The sequence below is a fragment of the Thalassophryne amazonica genome, chromosome 20, assembly GCF_902500255.1.
Source record: "Thalassophryne amazonica chromosome 20, fThaAma1.1, whole genome shotgun sequence".
Classification (NCBI taxonomy): domain Eukaryota; kingdom Metazoa; phylum Chordata; class Actinopteri; order Batrachoidiformes; family Batrachoididae; genus Thalassophryne; species Thalassophryne amazonica.
In genome coordinates, this window is record NC_047122.1 from 35,851,128 (window position 1) to 35,868,945 (window position 17,818).

A 17,818-nucleotide genomic window follows, 5' to 3' on the forward strand; every position below is an offset into this window, starting at 1 on the left:
ATACTTGATAAAACTTGGATAAAGTTTTATTATAATTATTCTTTATTAATAAATTATTTATTTATTTTATTTATTTTATTTTATTATACGTAATTTTATACTGCACTTGCACCAGTGCTAGTGCAGTATAAAATTACGTGCACCGCTCGAATAATACGTGCACAAACTAGCACATGCACATACTAATTCGACCCCTGCTGGAATGATGGCTAATTACTGTTCGTGACTAAATGCAAGTAACATAATTGCTTGTGCTAGCACAGATTATGCACTGACTGTTGCCTTGAATGTTTTGAAGTTGTTGGTGACATAATGAAGCCCCATTTAGTATAACCCAGTCTGTCTTCCTTTTGATACAGAGTCCAGAATAATGTTCCCACACATGGATATTGCAGATGTCTTGATATGTTCTGGAGCAGTGCTTTGAGTTGGCATCACTAATTTGCAGTACAGACAAAAAGTTTTGGCATCAGCCGCAGCCACAATATTCTGTCTGTTCATTAATTCCTGTTTTACTTTAAACCATTTTATTGCATATTTAGTTTCACATTTGGGTAATTCTACAGTAATGGAATTAGACTCTGCAGATGTTTAGTGGTGAAGTAAAATGTAGCTTGCTAGATTTTACTGTTATCGTAGAATTGCCTATTTTCCCAAGGAGAAGGCATGATGTTAATCCCCCCTCAGTTACTAGTGTAGTTTGTTAGTTGACCCACATGTGAATGTGTGGTCCACCACCTGGCATGCGCCAGCAAGCACACAGTGTGTACCGTGTTCAATGAGGGGCAGATACACTTCATGTTAAACCGTAGCTGTTATTAATTTTCCACAATACAGCCACCATCCAAATCTGGCAGTTGGTAGACATATTTATGGCACAGTTGCTTTTTCAGTTGATCTGGTGTGTCAATGGTAAACACAGTCTAATCATTTAACCCTCATTATGTGGTTACAAAATGATAGCATTTCTTGTTTTTGAGTTGTTGCTTATGTAAACTTTCTGGAATGGAGTGGATTAACATGCAACAAACCTTACAGTCTTGCCAGCAGACAAAAAGGAAAAGACATATGAAGACATTGCACAGATATCGTGTGTCCTTTTAGAGAGGGGCTAACATCACCACCTTTTGTTTCCACTTTCCCCCACTTTGCAACAGGGCTTCTCTTTGACCAAAAAGATCCTCCAGCGTGGCGTTGTGTTGCATGAAAGTGCTTCTTTGTGAAATGGCTCAGCAGCAGATTTTGGTTTATTTCAATATAGATTGTTTGAAATGATAAATACAGTGGTCTGAATGAAACAGCCATCCATTGGTTTTGTAAAGCTAAATCCTGTATGGGGTTGTGTGGGTACTCTTCTCTGTAGGTCTCCATCACATGTCATAAGGTTTGGTCTTGAAATACCAAGATGGAAAAAGTATTGAATCAGATCTGGTTGTTTTTCATTATATAATTAACTAAAACACATGGTCCTGTTGTCTGTGCATGTATTTTGGTTAAAATGAAAGATTTTACAGAAAATATTTTAGAATTTTATAAAATATTGTACCTAGGGGTGGGCGATATATACGATATAACTGTTTCACTGTATAAATTTGACCAACAGTAGAGAATTAGATTCCACCGACCAGTCGCGGTAATGCTTGTTGATGACGCCATCGTATCTTCCTCAGTGACTCTGAACAATTGAAAAGGCTGCAGTCAGTGCTTTGGTCACAGGCTCCATCTCCACTTCGGTAGATTTAAACTTCACCTTGTAAGAGTGTAAAATTATAAGTTATTATAACCCTCTGGATTCGCCTGACTGAATTCAGTCATGTAAAAGTCACATGACAGAATTAAGCAATTGTCCCATTAAATTCACCAGACTCAGTCTGTTTCAATGTGTTTTAAAAGTACACACTATAAGCATTAGACAAGTTTTTTTTAATTATGGTAATAGGCCTACTATAATTGAACTGAATTATGATTAATAATTTCCGCAATGTTATTTTTGTGAATTTTATGGTCATATTTGGTGCGTGTGTTTGCAGAAAGATGCAGTAAACAATCTCACATTTACTCATTCAACTGCGCTGACAGCTCCGTCTGCTCTATCATTGGTGGAACCCCATGACATAAGCCAGTCAGGATTATCAACCCACGTGGTGATGTCTCTGAGGTCTTTCTGGGCAAAACGCCACCAAAAGCAGACAAACTAACAGTGCCTCCTGCTGGACAGAAGCAAGAATGGTGAAATGAGATTATTCCAATGCACAAAAATATGTGTCTAACAAGTCAGAGAATCAGGTGCTCAAAATTATCTGTTTTTTATTTTTTTTATTTTTTTTTTATTTTAATTAATTTAGCTTTGCAAAGGAACTATATGTCCCATTCAGAAACACTTCCATTATAACTTTTACACTTAAGTTTATATCATGATATATACCGCTACCATGAAGGGACTCGATTTATGTTGTGATATGAATTTTAAGTTGTATCTCCCAGCCCTAATTGTACCTGCTAGATATGAATACACTAGACTCCCCATTATCATCTTTTCAGCCTTCACATATTTCTTCTTCATCCATAATGCAGCTCATTGATATCAGCCCAGCAGTCAGATTGAAAGGCAGCATTACTTAGATGTCTCCTGTGGAATTCAAACACCATGATATGATTGTGTCTAAAATAAGCTTTTTCCCCATAGTTCAGAGTTCAGTGTTCTTTATCACTTGCATACAACATATCAGGAATAAGCACTGTAGACAGTGAAATTCTTTGCACCTGAACTCCCATACAACAGCATTTATCATAAATAGAGTAAATGAAAGAAAAATACATGTAACGTACAAGAGATGAGTGGACAATATATATAAGTAATATATGAGAAATGTCATATTTAACTGAGGCTAAATTTAAGTAATGTAATGACCTGGGGATAGAAACTGTCTCTTGGCCGACCAGATTTGTATTGAATGTTGCAATACCTTCTGGTGGTTGGCAGCATTATCAAACTGGCCATGACTGGATTGGCTAGGATCCTTAATTATCCTGATTATCCTCCTGCTCCTCTGAGTGTAGAGGACCTGCATGGATTGAGTGTTGACCTAGTGATGTGCTCAGCAGCTTTGACTATTGAATGAATGGCTTTGCATTCCTATTTCGAGCATCGCACGTACTAGGACATAATGCACCCAACCAGGATACTGTTGGTGGTGCACTAGTAGAAACGGCATAGAATCCTGGAGTCTGTGCCAAACCGCTTAAGTCTGTGGAGGGAAAAGAATCATTTTACTGCTTTTCAGTACAGCAAGAGTATGATTTCCCTACTTCACGTCCATGCTGATGTTGACTCCAAGATATCTGAAATTGCTGTCTCTCTCTACAGCAGTCCCGTAGATGCAGATCTGGGGCTTAGAAATGTAGTTGAGTGCGCCACAGGTGTATTGGTTGAAATGATTTTACTGAAATACTGTGAACTGAGATGAGGTTAAGGAACTCTGACTTTCTTAGCATTTTGCTGATTAGTTTTGTGATCGTATCCTAAAGTAACTTTGCTGTCAGCAGACAGAGTGTAGACCCGTGGTAAATTTATTTCTGTTGTTGCCACACACATGCAAATGTAATTGGAGACTGTATTTCTGTTGCTGCTTGAGATGTCCTTCTGGTTTATGGGCAAGGACCTGAGGCAGCGACAGTAACAAGGGTGGTAACTGGCCTGAACTGTTTTGGCTCAAAGAGGGATTTAGATCTGAGTACATTTGCTTTCTAGTAGTGTCTAAGGATCTCTAAGCAAAGTGGTTGCAATTTCAAACTCAACACGTGTGCAAAGTGAGGGAATTCTGGCTGGTGTGTGATGTGTCACCTTCAGTTTGAGAGTTGGAATAAGGCCATGATCAGGCTACGAACATTGATTTGTTAAAGTTCGACTTTGTAATTGGATCAGGAGTGTCATCTATGAAGGTCCTCAGAAGTGTGCGTTTGTTCAGTATACTCAGCTTTCAGTTTCTTCTAATTTGGTTTGGTTTGTTTTGGTGATGTTGAGAATGAGGGGAAATTACTAAAGTTTTAATAAATTTAACAATCTGTACTATAGCCTATTCTGTTTTGTGAGCTGTTCTGTTTTGTTGTAGGGATACTTTACTTTCATTATCTATTTTGTTTTCTTGGCCTTTTTGCAATCACATAGCCGAAGATATGGATTAAGTCACAATCTACTACTATTAAAAACAAAAAGAACTAACACAGTCTACTACTAAGAACGCAGAGTATTTAACAGCTTCTTAATGATCAATCGCTAAACTGTGCATCACTGATGTAAAGATATTGAAGAATACACAGAAAGCCAAAGTCTTTAATTTCCAGAACTCTAAACATGGGCTATAAATAAACTTTTACTCACTAACCCCAGTCCCAGGGTACAAAAGGGAAGCCAAATTACTATGAGTACGACCACCTCATTTAGCCCTACTGATGTCATTTGACACTATGTGTCTGTGTTCCTGCCACTATTATTGAATTTGTGTCAAACATGCTTTTAATATGTTCTTTGTAAAAAAAAAAAAAAAAAAAAATTGAGCTCTGCCAATGAAGTTGGAGGAGGTTATGTTATAGCCTCTGTTTGTCTGTTTGTGTTTGTGAACAGTCTGGAGCCCACAATTTTCATATATCATTGACATTTTTACTGAACGTTTGTATCCTGATAGACGAGAAGTAAAGTAAGAAAATAAAGCAAGATTTTAAAGAAATGCAAGCATGCACAGTGCTGTGCAAATGTTTTAGTAGTGAAGCAGATAACTGTAATAATTGTTCATTTCTGGAAACGAGTACCAAAATTGCCACACATACTCTTTAAACATTACTCTTTAGAAAAAACTGAGTATCCACTTGTTTTCAATTGGCAGCCAGGTAGGGGTCAATTAAAGAATTACACAGGGGTCAAAATTTAAAAATGTTACAATCATATTGAAAACTATACCACATTGTGTCTGAACATAAATATTCCAAAAAGGTATAGTTTGGACTATCTATGATTGAATGTTATGGGGTAAAAACATTAAGAATGGTGACAAAGGTCAGTTTCAGTTTGTACAGGGGTCAGAAGTTAAAGTAGCTCCCATTTTGGGAAAAAGTGGTGCAAATTATTGGTTGAACTAATAGGATTGATAAATAGAATAGTTTTGACTGTTGAATGCTTGGTCTGCAAGGTAAAGGTCAAAGAATGCTGATGTCCATTGGATTCTATGGCACGTGATAACTAAACATGACACATGGTCCAAACTATTTGTTTTTAAACCCTGTTAACTCAAGTAATTTGCATCACTTTTTACAATATTTTACAATATTTGGAGCAACGTGATAGTAACGGCTGGGGTAGGGTGCACTTGAATTACAGTCCGAAGTGTCCTGGTCATATGCTGACCAGGACCCTTGTAACTGATTAATTAATGTCTTTAACAAAATGTTTAAATGTTTAGACATTTCACATTTAACTTTGTGTTGACCCCTGAAGTGGGCAGGGGAGAGATGGGAATAAAACACTACATTTTAATTTCAATTTTAGGATGTGTACAAATGCTTTGTGTAGCACTTCATTTTTGCAAGGAAAGGCACTGGAAGGATGACATCTGCCCTGCATGCAGATGCAACACTGCACTGTCAGAGTATGATGGTCCTTTCATAAGGGAGGAGTGGTAGTAGCAGCGGACAGACCGTGCTGATCTAGCCCCTAATGTTACAGATATCCAGCAAATGTTTTTTTTTTTTTGGACATAGTAATTACATTTCATGATGTTATTGATATCAAGGAATAACTTGTACCATGTAATGATGATGTAAGCTTTGCCTTACTTATCTCGCCTTACTGGTTGCAGCAATATCATGATAAATATGTTTGTGTGACTATTTTTGACAGCCTTGACCTTCTGACTGATCTGATCCAAAAGGTAATCATGTTGAGACGCTGACCCACAAAATTTTGATTAAAAAAAATGTAGTGAAAATCTGCTTACCTGTCTCAGTATCTTTTTTTTTTGTACAGAGGCAGACAGACAGGTACACACACTCCCAGTGGTTCAATGTGGGTGCTGCTTTTAAGTTTTTCTTTACTGTTTCGATGTAGGATTGACTGCATTTTAATGATTTTTTTTTTTTTTTTTTTTTTTTTTTTTTTCGGACTAATGGGATAAGGAAGGTAAAATTTCAAGCTTTAGAAATTGAGAGGTGTAATAATGAAGCAATTTTATATATATATATATATATATATATATATATATATATATATATACACACACACACTGGTGTATTCAGTTTGCTCTATCCACAGTATTTTCTACTTTAATTTTGTTGAAAGCAATAATACAAGAATATATTCCCTTTTAAAAATGAATACTTACTCATTACCCAATGGTGTATTTCATTGTGTAGCTTTTACGTTGTGACATTCTCCCATTTTCAGGGTCTAGATGAGGAAGCAATTGTTGACCATGGGAAGACGAGCTTCACCATCCCATCGACCGATGACAATGAAGAAGAAATGGAAAGTAAGTTTATAGTAACCTACAATTAAAGATTTGTATGAACATATATACATATGTACTGCATTTTTATAGCACTTTTCCATCTGAATCAGAAGCTCAAAGTGCTTTACATTGATGCCTTACATTCACCTACACAAATTCACATCAGAGTGCTGCCATGCAAGGCATTCAACTGCACACTCGGAACAACTTGGGGATTAAGGACCTTGCCCAAGGGCCCTTAGTGATTTTTCAGTCTGGCAGCAATATGAACTGAGGACCCTCTGGTCTGAAGCCCACCGCTTAACCACTAGACTATCACCTCCCCTACTGGCTTGCTGACTGAATACTGGCTGTGGGGAAGTGATGATCTGGACCAGAGGATACTCTGTTCTGTTCCCTGTCATCCAATTTCTTGGATAAGATCTTAAACCTCATGTTACTGTGTGCAGCTGAGCGCCTTGTGTGGTAGCAGCACTAACATCAGCTTGGGCATGGCAATTGATCAGGTTTAATCTGTGAACGTCATTGATTTTGCCTATTGCCTATCGATTTGTAATCAGTTTTCTTTGTTTCTATGTCAGGTTTTTGTCATCAGTGCAGCTGTTTTACTTGTTGCTATACACAGAGTTTGACGTCTTGACGCTCAAGTTTTGCAGTGCACATCTGTTTAAAAAAAAAACCATGATGAGAGGAACTGATAACGTCTATGGCATAGCGTTTTGAGGTCATAGCATTCAATTCCTATCCCTAATCAGTCAGCCTTTGTGAATGTAAGGCATCATTGTAAAGCACTTCGAGTGTCTGCATCAGATGGAAATGCAGTCCATTTACTGGACAAGCTAAATCAGGGATGGACATCAATTTTCTTTGAAACCCCAACAGTCAGCAGGTTTTTGCTGCTGACCCGAGCAGGTGGTCCAATCACTCAGCTTTATTCCACTCTTTCATTTATCTGTTTTACCTTTCCTCTGTTCTTCCGTCTCCATTTGGCCCTGTGTGTTCCACTCCCTTCCACTGAGCAGTACCTTTAGTGTCGTTCTGCTGGGTTCCGTTCAAATCAAAGCAAGATGACTCATCTGTGAAAATGGGCATTGGCAGTGTGTATAAGACAAAAATAGGATGCTTGTATTTTGGAGCATGGTTCCTCCGCGGCAGTAACGATGATGAAAACACGCTGCAGGGAAAACAGACGGATTAAAAAATTTACTGTTGTACACTCATACTACAAGTGAGTTAGAGCACTAAAGAAAAATGGGAGATATGCCTTTTTTATGCTTCTGCCTGTGTTGTTTCATCTTGTGTAATTACAATTTTGATGCACGCAAATTCTGGGTCTCATTTAAAGTTCAGGGCTGTGAAAACTCCGCGGATCCGTGGGATTCCGCGGATTTCGTCATGGGGAGGGGAGCGGGGGTGTTATTGTTGTACTCTTTAATCGTGATCGTTACTGAGTTTTTAAAATGCTTATCGCAAAGCGTTCTTTTTTTACGACATCATGCAAGTTTTATAAGTCCGTGGACACTGATCTGCGTGTTACAGATACAAATCAGTGTCCTCGGATCCGCGTAGTTTTGAGGAGAATAAATGCCACTCAAAGCCTGGTTGTTACGACAGTTGTCATAAAGCGGGACTGGTTGGTTACTGCGGTGACACTGTGCGGTGACACTGTGCGGTGACACTGTGCGGTGACACTGTGCGGTGACACTGTGCGGTGACACTGTGCGGTGACACTGTGCGGTGACACTGTGCGGTGACACTGTGCGGTGACACTGTGCGGTGACACTGTGCGGTGACACTGTGCGGTGACACTGTGCGGTGACACTGTGCGGTGACACTGTGCGGTGACACTGTGCGGTGACACTGTGCGAAGCTTAGCTAAAAGTAGCATGTGGACATCGCAAACTTTGACAACTTTCAAGTTTTTAAAAGAAGAACTTTGCAGCATGTCTGTGTCACGGAGCGACATCAGACAGAGTGAAGATGGCGAGAAAGACGGTTTGAAAAAGTCTGATAAGGACAAGAATCTATGGAATTGTTGCTGGCTTCATGAACACACCTGAAAGATAAACGGGAAAAGCGAACTGGTAAGAATTTTTTTCTCTCTGGAAAATAAACATTGTGCTGTTCAAACAGGATTTCAGAAAAGATTATGTGCCTTTTTTCCTTTTCATTAATCTAGACTTTCTTTCAATTAAAAAAAGACATTGTGGCTTTGAATGAATTTAGGCTACATGAATTTATGCAACAGTGTAAATTAGTTTTTATTAATGTAGACTTTTTTCATGGGGAAAAAAGACACTGTGGCTTTGAGTGGATTTACAGGAATTTACACAAGAATGTGTGGCTTTTTATTATAAGGTATTTTATTGATATTTTACCCTGATTTTTAAAATATTCTACAATCTTTAGCTGTGGTTTTTGAAATACTGTAACAGTCTTTTCAGTCTTCATGAATTTCATGTAGTTTAATTGTTCTGAGTTAATGCATAATTTGGTTTACAATTAAAAGGCAAATCATTCCAGGTCCTATTTCCATGTCATATTCTGTTATTTCAACATCATCATTGACGGTTCAAATGAAAGGTTGAATCTAGGATCATTTAAATATACACTATTTTTTTATTTATTTATTTTTTAGATTTGTTCTTCCAGGAGATGTTGAGACCCCCTGCGAATTTTCCTTGGATATCACAATTTTCATTTCACAGCCCTGTAAAGTTGTTGCTCTGTGGGTTCAGGAGAAAATAGACTTTGCGATATATTACTTTGTTTACTTTTCCTTTAGCACTTAGTGCTTACTGAAGGATTAATTATTTTTTTTTCTTTCACCCTGTCTGCATGTGTAGTAATGATAAATGCTACACTGGCAGAACCATTTATGAACATTAATACACATATATGCAATTTATTCTAAGACAGAAGGTATGTAGTGCGTGAGTGAACGTGGTGTGCGTGTCTGACCCCCATCCGCCCTTCCCAATCAACCTACAACATCCTACTCAAAGCCAACCGGCAACTTCTATCAGGAAGGGCCGACCACCAAAACAACATGAAGACAGACAACAACGAAAGACAAGTGGTGAAGGCAATAACTGTGAAGTGATGAGAAGTGAGACACTGAGGAGACGGGGCCCCAACCACACAACTTACCAGGACAAACAACCACACATGAACAAGTAGTGACAGCAACAGTGTTTTGTCTAATTAGTGAGCATTCATACCCTAATCTAGGACACCAGAGTCTTGATCCCCTTAAGAGCACCCAAAAACCGAATTGTGGTGACGGCCACAAACGCACAACCATCCACACACACAGACCCAGATCACAGCTAAATATCCAATCACTGCTGTGGCTGGTGTGTTGGGCCAAGACAAGAGTACAGAACCTTACCATATGACATGGACCACTCCGGCACGTCAGAAGCCATATGGCCGACTGCATGCAACGACCAAAATGGGTCCAGGACGCAGGGCCTCAGGAGAAACCAGGAGAAAAAGGGCAGTGGAAGGGCACAGGGGCAAGGGGGGGCAGCCCCCAGAGCCACCGGGGCAGCACGACAAACCACCAGGGGAAAGGCCCGGCAGCACCAGAACACATGACACATCAAGCAGAGTTTTACAAACATATTTTTAAACTTTTTTCTTTCACAGTCTGCTGTGTGTGTTGAGAGACTGCAAACCAGGGGCGAATCCAGGCGGAAAGAGGATGGTGTTGGGGGAGGGAGGTGGCCTGCCCTTCACAACACCCATTGATTAATGCTCCACTTTTGAAGAGATTTTTCATACTGCTACATCTGATGATGATGATGATTATTTAAAAAAAAGTTTAAATCCGTATTAATCTGGGAATAGTTTTTCTATAGTTCTGGACTAAGATCATTTGATGAACCTAATAAAGATAAGTTTAGTTAAATTTAACTTTTCTGCAAAAATAAAGTGGGATGTGAAGGAATATCTTTTTGTAATGTAATGTTGAAATGATTATGGCTCTTTTGGTTAGTAATCTTATCAAACAAATGTGTTGGTTGTGATATCAATTTGGGATAAAGGCAAAGAAAATGTGCAAAAGAAAATACAATACAACACACATTAAGCAGCACAACTAAATTGGGGTGGGGGGAATCAGGGTGAGAAAATGGTAATTAAGAAAACCTCCAGAATGCATCACTGGACATCAAAAACCCAAATTTTACTGGGGTCCTTGAATAGGCCCCCTGCTAGCAAAAGTCCACTTTCACCAAAAAAGACCCCCCATTTCAGATCGTGGCTTCAGGCCCGAGATTTTAATTGGAATTGACCGAAGTACTGTGAAGTACTATGACACTGTCATAGTGCAGTTGACTAACATTTGACTGACAGTTTTGATTACTCAAAGATTGACTTTTTACTATTTAAATATTAATTATTATAGCTTAGTTTTTACCTTGTCTTCACATAAGTTGTGAAATGTGGTTGATTAAACAGTTTATTCTGTTGAAATCATTTCCCAAATTTATATGATTAAAATGCAGGAAATCTTTTTAAAAAAGACGTGTGCTAGAAACTTTTCTGCGGAGCAGGACCCGCCTAGCTTTTTCTTTTCCCCCCAATTTGCTACTCTCACCCCTGAATAAGGGTTTTCTTTGGTCTGGTTGTACACGGCTTTAGGGGAGGTGATGGCATAGTGGTTAAGCGTTGGGCTTGAGACCAGATGATCCTTGGTTCAATTTCCTGCCTGAGCGGAAAATCACTAAGGACCCTTGGGCAAGTTCCTTAATCCCCTAGTTGCTCCCGGTGTGTAGTGAGTACCTTGTATGGCAGCACCCTGACATCGGGGTGAATGTGAGGCATTATTGTAAAGCGCTTTGAGTGTCTGATGCAGACGGAAAAGCGTTATATAAATGCAGTCCACTTACTTTAAACTAATGCTGTGTTAAACTGGTTTTATCTCACTATAAAGGAGATGATTTAACTGGATTTAAATTTATTTTTGGACATTTAACAGTTGAATGTTTTTATACAGATGTAAAACGGGGTTTAAATGTTCTAAACTGCAGTTCAACTGGCAAATGTAAAGTTGTTAGAACAAAACAAGATGACTTGTGTTCTGAAGAAAATTGAGATTATTATTTACTACAACTTTGAATATGTTATAGACTGAATAACCATTCGTTTAATTGTAAAGTAAAATATTAACAGGGTAACCCCTAATGAAAATAATTCTGTGTTGCAGCCTTGTTAACCAATTCCAAAGTGCGGTACATAATAGAAAATCAAAACAAAAGTTAAAAACATATTATCAAAATTTGGCAAGTTCACCTTCGGAGCCTCTTGTGAGTTGAGAGGGAGCTGACCTTAACATACTTTTCCTATGTCAAATCTGAGAGTATTTGATCTACTCTACAATGTAATTTGGGTTAGGCTCCTGGTTCTTCATAATATAGATGATCATAGTTTTGTTTTCTCAAGGATAGCTGCACTGTGTTTGTCTTTTGGTGTAATACTTAATTTTTTAATCTCCCTTTTATTGCATGTAAGAGAGAGTTACTGTGGAAAAACAACACTAAGAATGTTGCGTTTGTTTCTTTTCTTCAGGCCATAGGGCAGTGTATGTCGGTGTCCATGTTCCTTTTGGGAGAGAGAACAGGCGACGGCATCGACACAGAGGACACAGACACCACAGGAAGAGGAAAGAGAGAGATGCTGAGGAGGGGAAGGCAGATGGCAGGGACTCCCCCACGTACGACTGTAAGATCAAATGTTCCAAGACTAAAGGTCTTAAAATGTGCCACCACCTGCCCCGTGTCACGCTTCATGTCAGACTGAATCTCACTTTCAGTTTTCTTCATTTGTTCTGCAGTAAATCCTGCAATAAATGTCTGCTTTTGACAAACTTTAATTAACTAACTAATTTATTTATTTTCGACATGTATGATACTTTTCAGTTGTGCAGTCCCATCATCTTGTTTTTTCGACCCAGTGTCATTTGTAGTGTACAAACGATGCACTTGTAGTTTTCACACCTAGCGCCCATTATGTAAATAGCGAGTAGAATTGTGCATTGCATGGGTGTGATGGTCTAAAAATTAAATGTGGTAAGACGCATTGTTGGAGAATTGCTGTTGTGTAGCAGCAGAAATCTATTGCATCACAGCGCACCAAAATCCTGGTCTGAGGTTCAGCGCAGCGTATTCTGCTATTTGTTCTGTGCAGTATTAACATGACCCTTACATAAACATGTTAATGACACACCTATGCTTTGCTTGTATGACCAAAAAAAAAAAAAAAAGAATTAAACACAGCCGTTAAACAAAATGAAAGTAAACTAAAAGTTACAACCCCCCCCAACCTTACTGTTTCATTGCCCCACCTCAGGGAGCTCTGGTGACAGATCCATTAATTCACCAGAAAATCTCTCACTTGAATCGGCTTTCTAACAATGCACCAAGACAGCTGACACTCTGGTTGATTTAATTCGTTTTGTGACCAAAATGCGCCATGACCAACTAAGTGAATAAATCCACCCCTATTGTGCCTTGCACCCGCTTGTGCTCAGGAGTTGGGACATGCCTCAAATGCTCTGTTGACTGTGTGCTATAGCTCGCCAAGATATCGCCCGTGAAGGTTAATATTTTGATACAATGCTGTGTTTATCTACGCAGTTGGACCTGCCATTGCAGTCCAAACTATTTTATCACACATTCCACCTGGCTTTCTGGCTGTGATACCAGTGGTGGGCACAGCTAACCGAAAAGTTAGCTTTAAGTGCTAATCCGTTAACTGTTATAACGCTAAACCGCTAAAAAAAAATTAGCGGAAGTTACCACTACATAGTAAAATCACCAGTGTAAAACTAACACTGACAGTGAACATATGGTCCCACTCTGACCAGAGTAGGACCATATGTACACTGGCAGTGTTAATTTAACACTGATGATTTTACAGTGTAACTTTTAGTATTGACTCAGTACACTGTCAGCTACCGATAAGCCAGTTTCGAGTTTAAGCACTGCAGGGGCTGCTGGGTAAATTCAAAGGCAAAAACAAAACACAAAATGAACACATGAAAAATAAATATATATAAAAATAAAACCCAAACACTATCATCATGATCATGTCAAAAGCAGTATTGCAGTATTAGAAGTCGCAGTTTGTCTCTATATATTTATAAACCGTTACCGATGCTGCGTTCACAAACGCAAAACAAATGCACGAAAAATAAATAAATAAAAAATAAAATCCCGAACACAGTCATCGTCTTTATAAAAGGCAGGAAATCGCAGCATTAATAGTCAGTTTATCTCTGTATTATATGACTCACCCGTGTTGTGTTCATTGCGACTGGTAAAATCTACACTTCATCCGTCGCCTTGAGCTTCCCACCAAAGAAAACCCACGTAACTTTTGTCTTTACATAAAAATACAGAAATAAGTGTGTTTTGCATGTACACGCTGACATACTGTCGATTTCCGCTACGGGAGCTCATCTCGACAGAACGGTGGCGCTGCTCTCGTGCTCTGAGAGCTCCCCTGTCCTTAATGATGAAATAATGTTGAATTTATGTGGAAATGATTGTTGTACAAAAGCTTCAGATATCTGTCGCTGAGATAGATGATGACTGGAGTGCAGTTTGAAGCAGAAACGAGGCGATAATCTGTGAATTGCTACTGACGCTCCGAAATGATGCATGCACAGTGAAGGCAGGGAGAGTGCTCAGAGGGGAGAGGGCTGAGCTCCTCACAGTGGCCTGACTGTTGCAGTGTTAGCGGAACTAAATTTAGTGGATGCTAATTGTTCTGCTGATGGTTCTCAAAGTTATCTGAAAAGCTAATCCGCTAACAAAAAAGTTAGCTTCGCTAATTAGTGGTTAGTGGATTAGTGGAACTATGCCCACCACTGGTGATAAGTAATAAGACTTAGTTTGACTTTCATATAATCCCTTACCAAAAAGTACACGTAGTACATGCAAGTATGTTTCAAATGTACTTCCAGTTTACTTTTTATATACTTGTCAGTACTATTTTTTGGTAAGGGATTTATCTTTATTTATTTGAATGTACTGTATACTTGTATATGGAAGGCACTGTAGTTGCAGTAACAAAATTAGAAAAGTCTTCCTGTCTGTACAGCTTTACCATGATTTCTTTTAATTTAATACTGAATTTTTGAGCGTGTTTCTCTAGATAAATGTGTACTGGATTGTTTATTGGCTGAGCAGGGAATCAACATGTAACACTGTGTATGTTATCGTGATGATCAGATTGAGGTGTGTAGGAAGGACAAGCAGCAGAATCGCTCCTTTTGTCTGAGACACACCACAGCAGTACCCATGTGTGAATGGAAAATAACTCTCTCCCTCTCTCCCTTTGTTGTTTCCAGTCACTCCATTCTTGTGTCCCTGTGGTGTTTAATATGCCAGGTCTATTTCCGCTGTCTCTGTGGCTTTAGATGTGCTAATATGCCCCCTGTAAATCAGTGTGACATTAAAAGCAGGTTGCTGAAGCATCGTATGTTTTGATTGTTCTCTCTTGCACGTCACGCTAAAACTTTTCTTGATACTGAATCGGCACATGTATGCTGCATGTGTAATTATTGAGCAGGATTAATTTAATTTTTTGAACAAACACAATGTTCTCTGTCAGTACAGACTGCTGTTGAACCTCAGAATTGACTGTTTAGAAAAGGACAATTCAATTTTGTCTTTCTTTGGGGAATACACAAGTGTGCACAAATGTTAAGCAACTATTACTGTGCGGGATTATGATCCACATGACGTGTCCAAGAGTTATACTCAGCCGTGCTAATAAATAATAAATTTTGCTACCACCAGATCAGCTTTAAGTGCTTATTCTAAAGGTATGAAACGAATGTTTTCGTTTTTTGTTGGTGATATTGGATGTTCAGATGTCAGACTTCCATTCTGGCAATGATTGCATTTGGGGTTATGTCTTTGTCTATCCCGCAGGAAACTAAAAGCTAGCATATGTTTGTTTCTAAGACAGTCAGTTGACCGGTTTCACAACACCTTGCACCTCTCGGTTTCTAGAGATAGGCCAAGGTGCACAGAGCATCATGGGAAAATGGTCTATCTGATCCACCACATTGCTACGTGTTTAATATGTACAGAAACCATAAACAACTCACAGCTGTGATTCCAGCAAATTGTTTTGACAACTTTTTTTTTTTTTTTTTTTTTTTTTTTTTTTTAAGTATTGCCATTACAGGATGTCACTTACAAAAAGGAACCAGTCTGTCTGATCCTGTCAGGTCTCAGAAGCTAAGCAGAGTGGGTCCTGGTTAGTACTTGAATGAGAAACCTTTTAGGACGGGAGGGGACGATGTCTGTTTCTCCACTGAAGTTGTGTCAGGAAGAGCATCTGGCGTAAAACACCAACAGGATGCCACTTAAATGTCTTAGGTTGAACACTTTCAAACTTCTTCATTATTAGTGCACAAACTGCTGCTAGCTTGATGGGGGTAATTTTTGATGATTTCTCTCTAAGTTCTGACTTCCTCACTGAACTGGGCTCACACCACAGAGCCGTATATAAGAACTAGAGTGCAGTCACAGTGCTGCCTATGTTACATGAATGTGCTGTCATGGACAGCGAGCTGCCATTTACAAACCAAGCAAAATATTGACCGATGTGCCCGGATGTGAAATGTTTTTGTGTGCATTTTCAATGTGGAAATAAATGCGCGAGTGAACACACAGGAAAAAAGCTTGCAAAATATGTTAAAATACCACTCTTACCTGGATATCAAGCCAGTAAAATTAACCAAACATACTTCCTTATGGAAGGACATGTTGTCTCTCTTCTTCTTCCGGTTATGGCATTGCCAACGTGCACAGCTTTCCGGCATTTTCCAGCTGTTTCTTGACCAGATCTATGAGCAACATCAGTGTTACTGTATTGCAGGTAAAGGGCCATTCAAATGATGCATGCTAGCCACTGAGTTGTCCGGTTTGAAAATGGCAACCATGCCTCCTTGCTGGCACACATCTCTGTGCGATTGCTCCCTCTAGTTCTTATATACGGCTCTGTGGCTCACACCAAACACTATCAATAAACTTTAGACACTTTATTGCACTGGTCACTTTTTAACAGACTACCTCACTGAATTGGACTTGCAGACACTCCATTCAAATCACACCTGAAACCTTTACAAGGAAGGTGATGGTCTAGTGGTTAAGTCTTTGGCTTAAGACCAGAAGATCCTCTGTTTAAACCCCGTCCACACCATATAATCACTAAGGGCCCTTGGGCAAGGTCCTTAATCCTGAGTTGCTCCCAGTGTATAGTGAGCACCTTGCATGGCAGCACCCTGACAGCGGTGTGTGTGTGTGTGTGTGTGTGTGTGTGTGTGTGTGTGTGTGTGTGTGTGAGAGAGGCATCATTGTAAAGTGCTTTGACCTTCTGATTCAGATTTAAAAGTGCTACATAAATGCAATCAATTTACTTTTGCCTATTTACTTTTTGTATTTTTATTATTAATGCCTTTAATGCTCTTCCTACCACCCCCCCCTTTTTAAATTTACTTCATTTTATTGCATACTTATATTTTATATTGTCCTTAAGACAGTCCTGAGGGACTTGTGTGCTGCTTTCTCTTCAAATACATTTCATTGTAAGGTTGACCTCTGTGTCAACATTCATGTGACAAATAAACATGAAACTTGAAGCTTCCTTGTTTCGCTACCTCACCGGCCACTTGTAGCCTACTCCAAAGTTTGCTAGAACGCATTACAGTAGGAATGTGTGGTTTCATTTTGTTCTGAAAAACACTTCTGTGTCTGGAAGGCAATCACTAACTTTGACCTGGGATCTGTCAGTGCTTTGCTGGCTAACTAAATGACTACAACCCCTGGCAAAAATTATGGAATCACCGGCCTCGGAGGTTGTTCATTCAGTTGTTTAATTTTGTAGAAAAAGCAGATCACAGACATGACACAAAACTAAAGTCATTTCAAATGGCAACTTTCTGGCTTTAAGAAACACTATAAGAAATCAGGAAAAAAAATTGTGGCAGTCAGTAACGGTTACTTTTTTTAGACCAAGCAGAGGGAAAAAAATATGGAATCACTCAATTCTGAGGAAAAAATTATGGAATCATGAAAAACAAAAGAACATTCCAACACATCACTAGTATTTTGTTGCACCATCTCTGGCTTTTATAACAGCTTGCAGTCTCTGAGGCATGGACTTAATGAGTGACAAACAGTACTCTTCATCAATCTGGCTCCAACTTTCTCTGATTGCTGTTGCCAGATCAGCTTTGCAGGTTGGAGCCTTGTCATGGACCATTTTCTTCAACTTCCACCAAAGATTTTCAATTG

At 39.0% G+C, this 17,818-nt stretch overlaps 1 pseudogene; it reads left to right on the forward strand.

The window, feature by feature from the left end:
* Positions 1-17,818, forward strand: part of LOC117502036 — a 56,109-nt pseudogene that overhangs the window by 3,523 nt on the left and 34,768 nt on the right.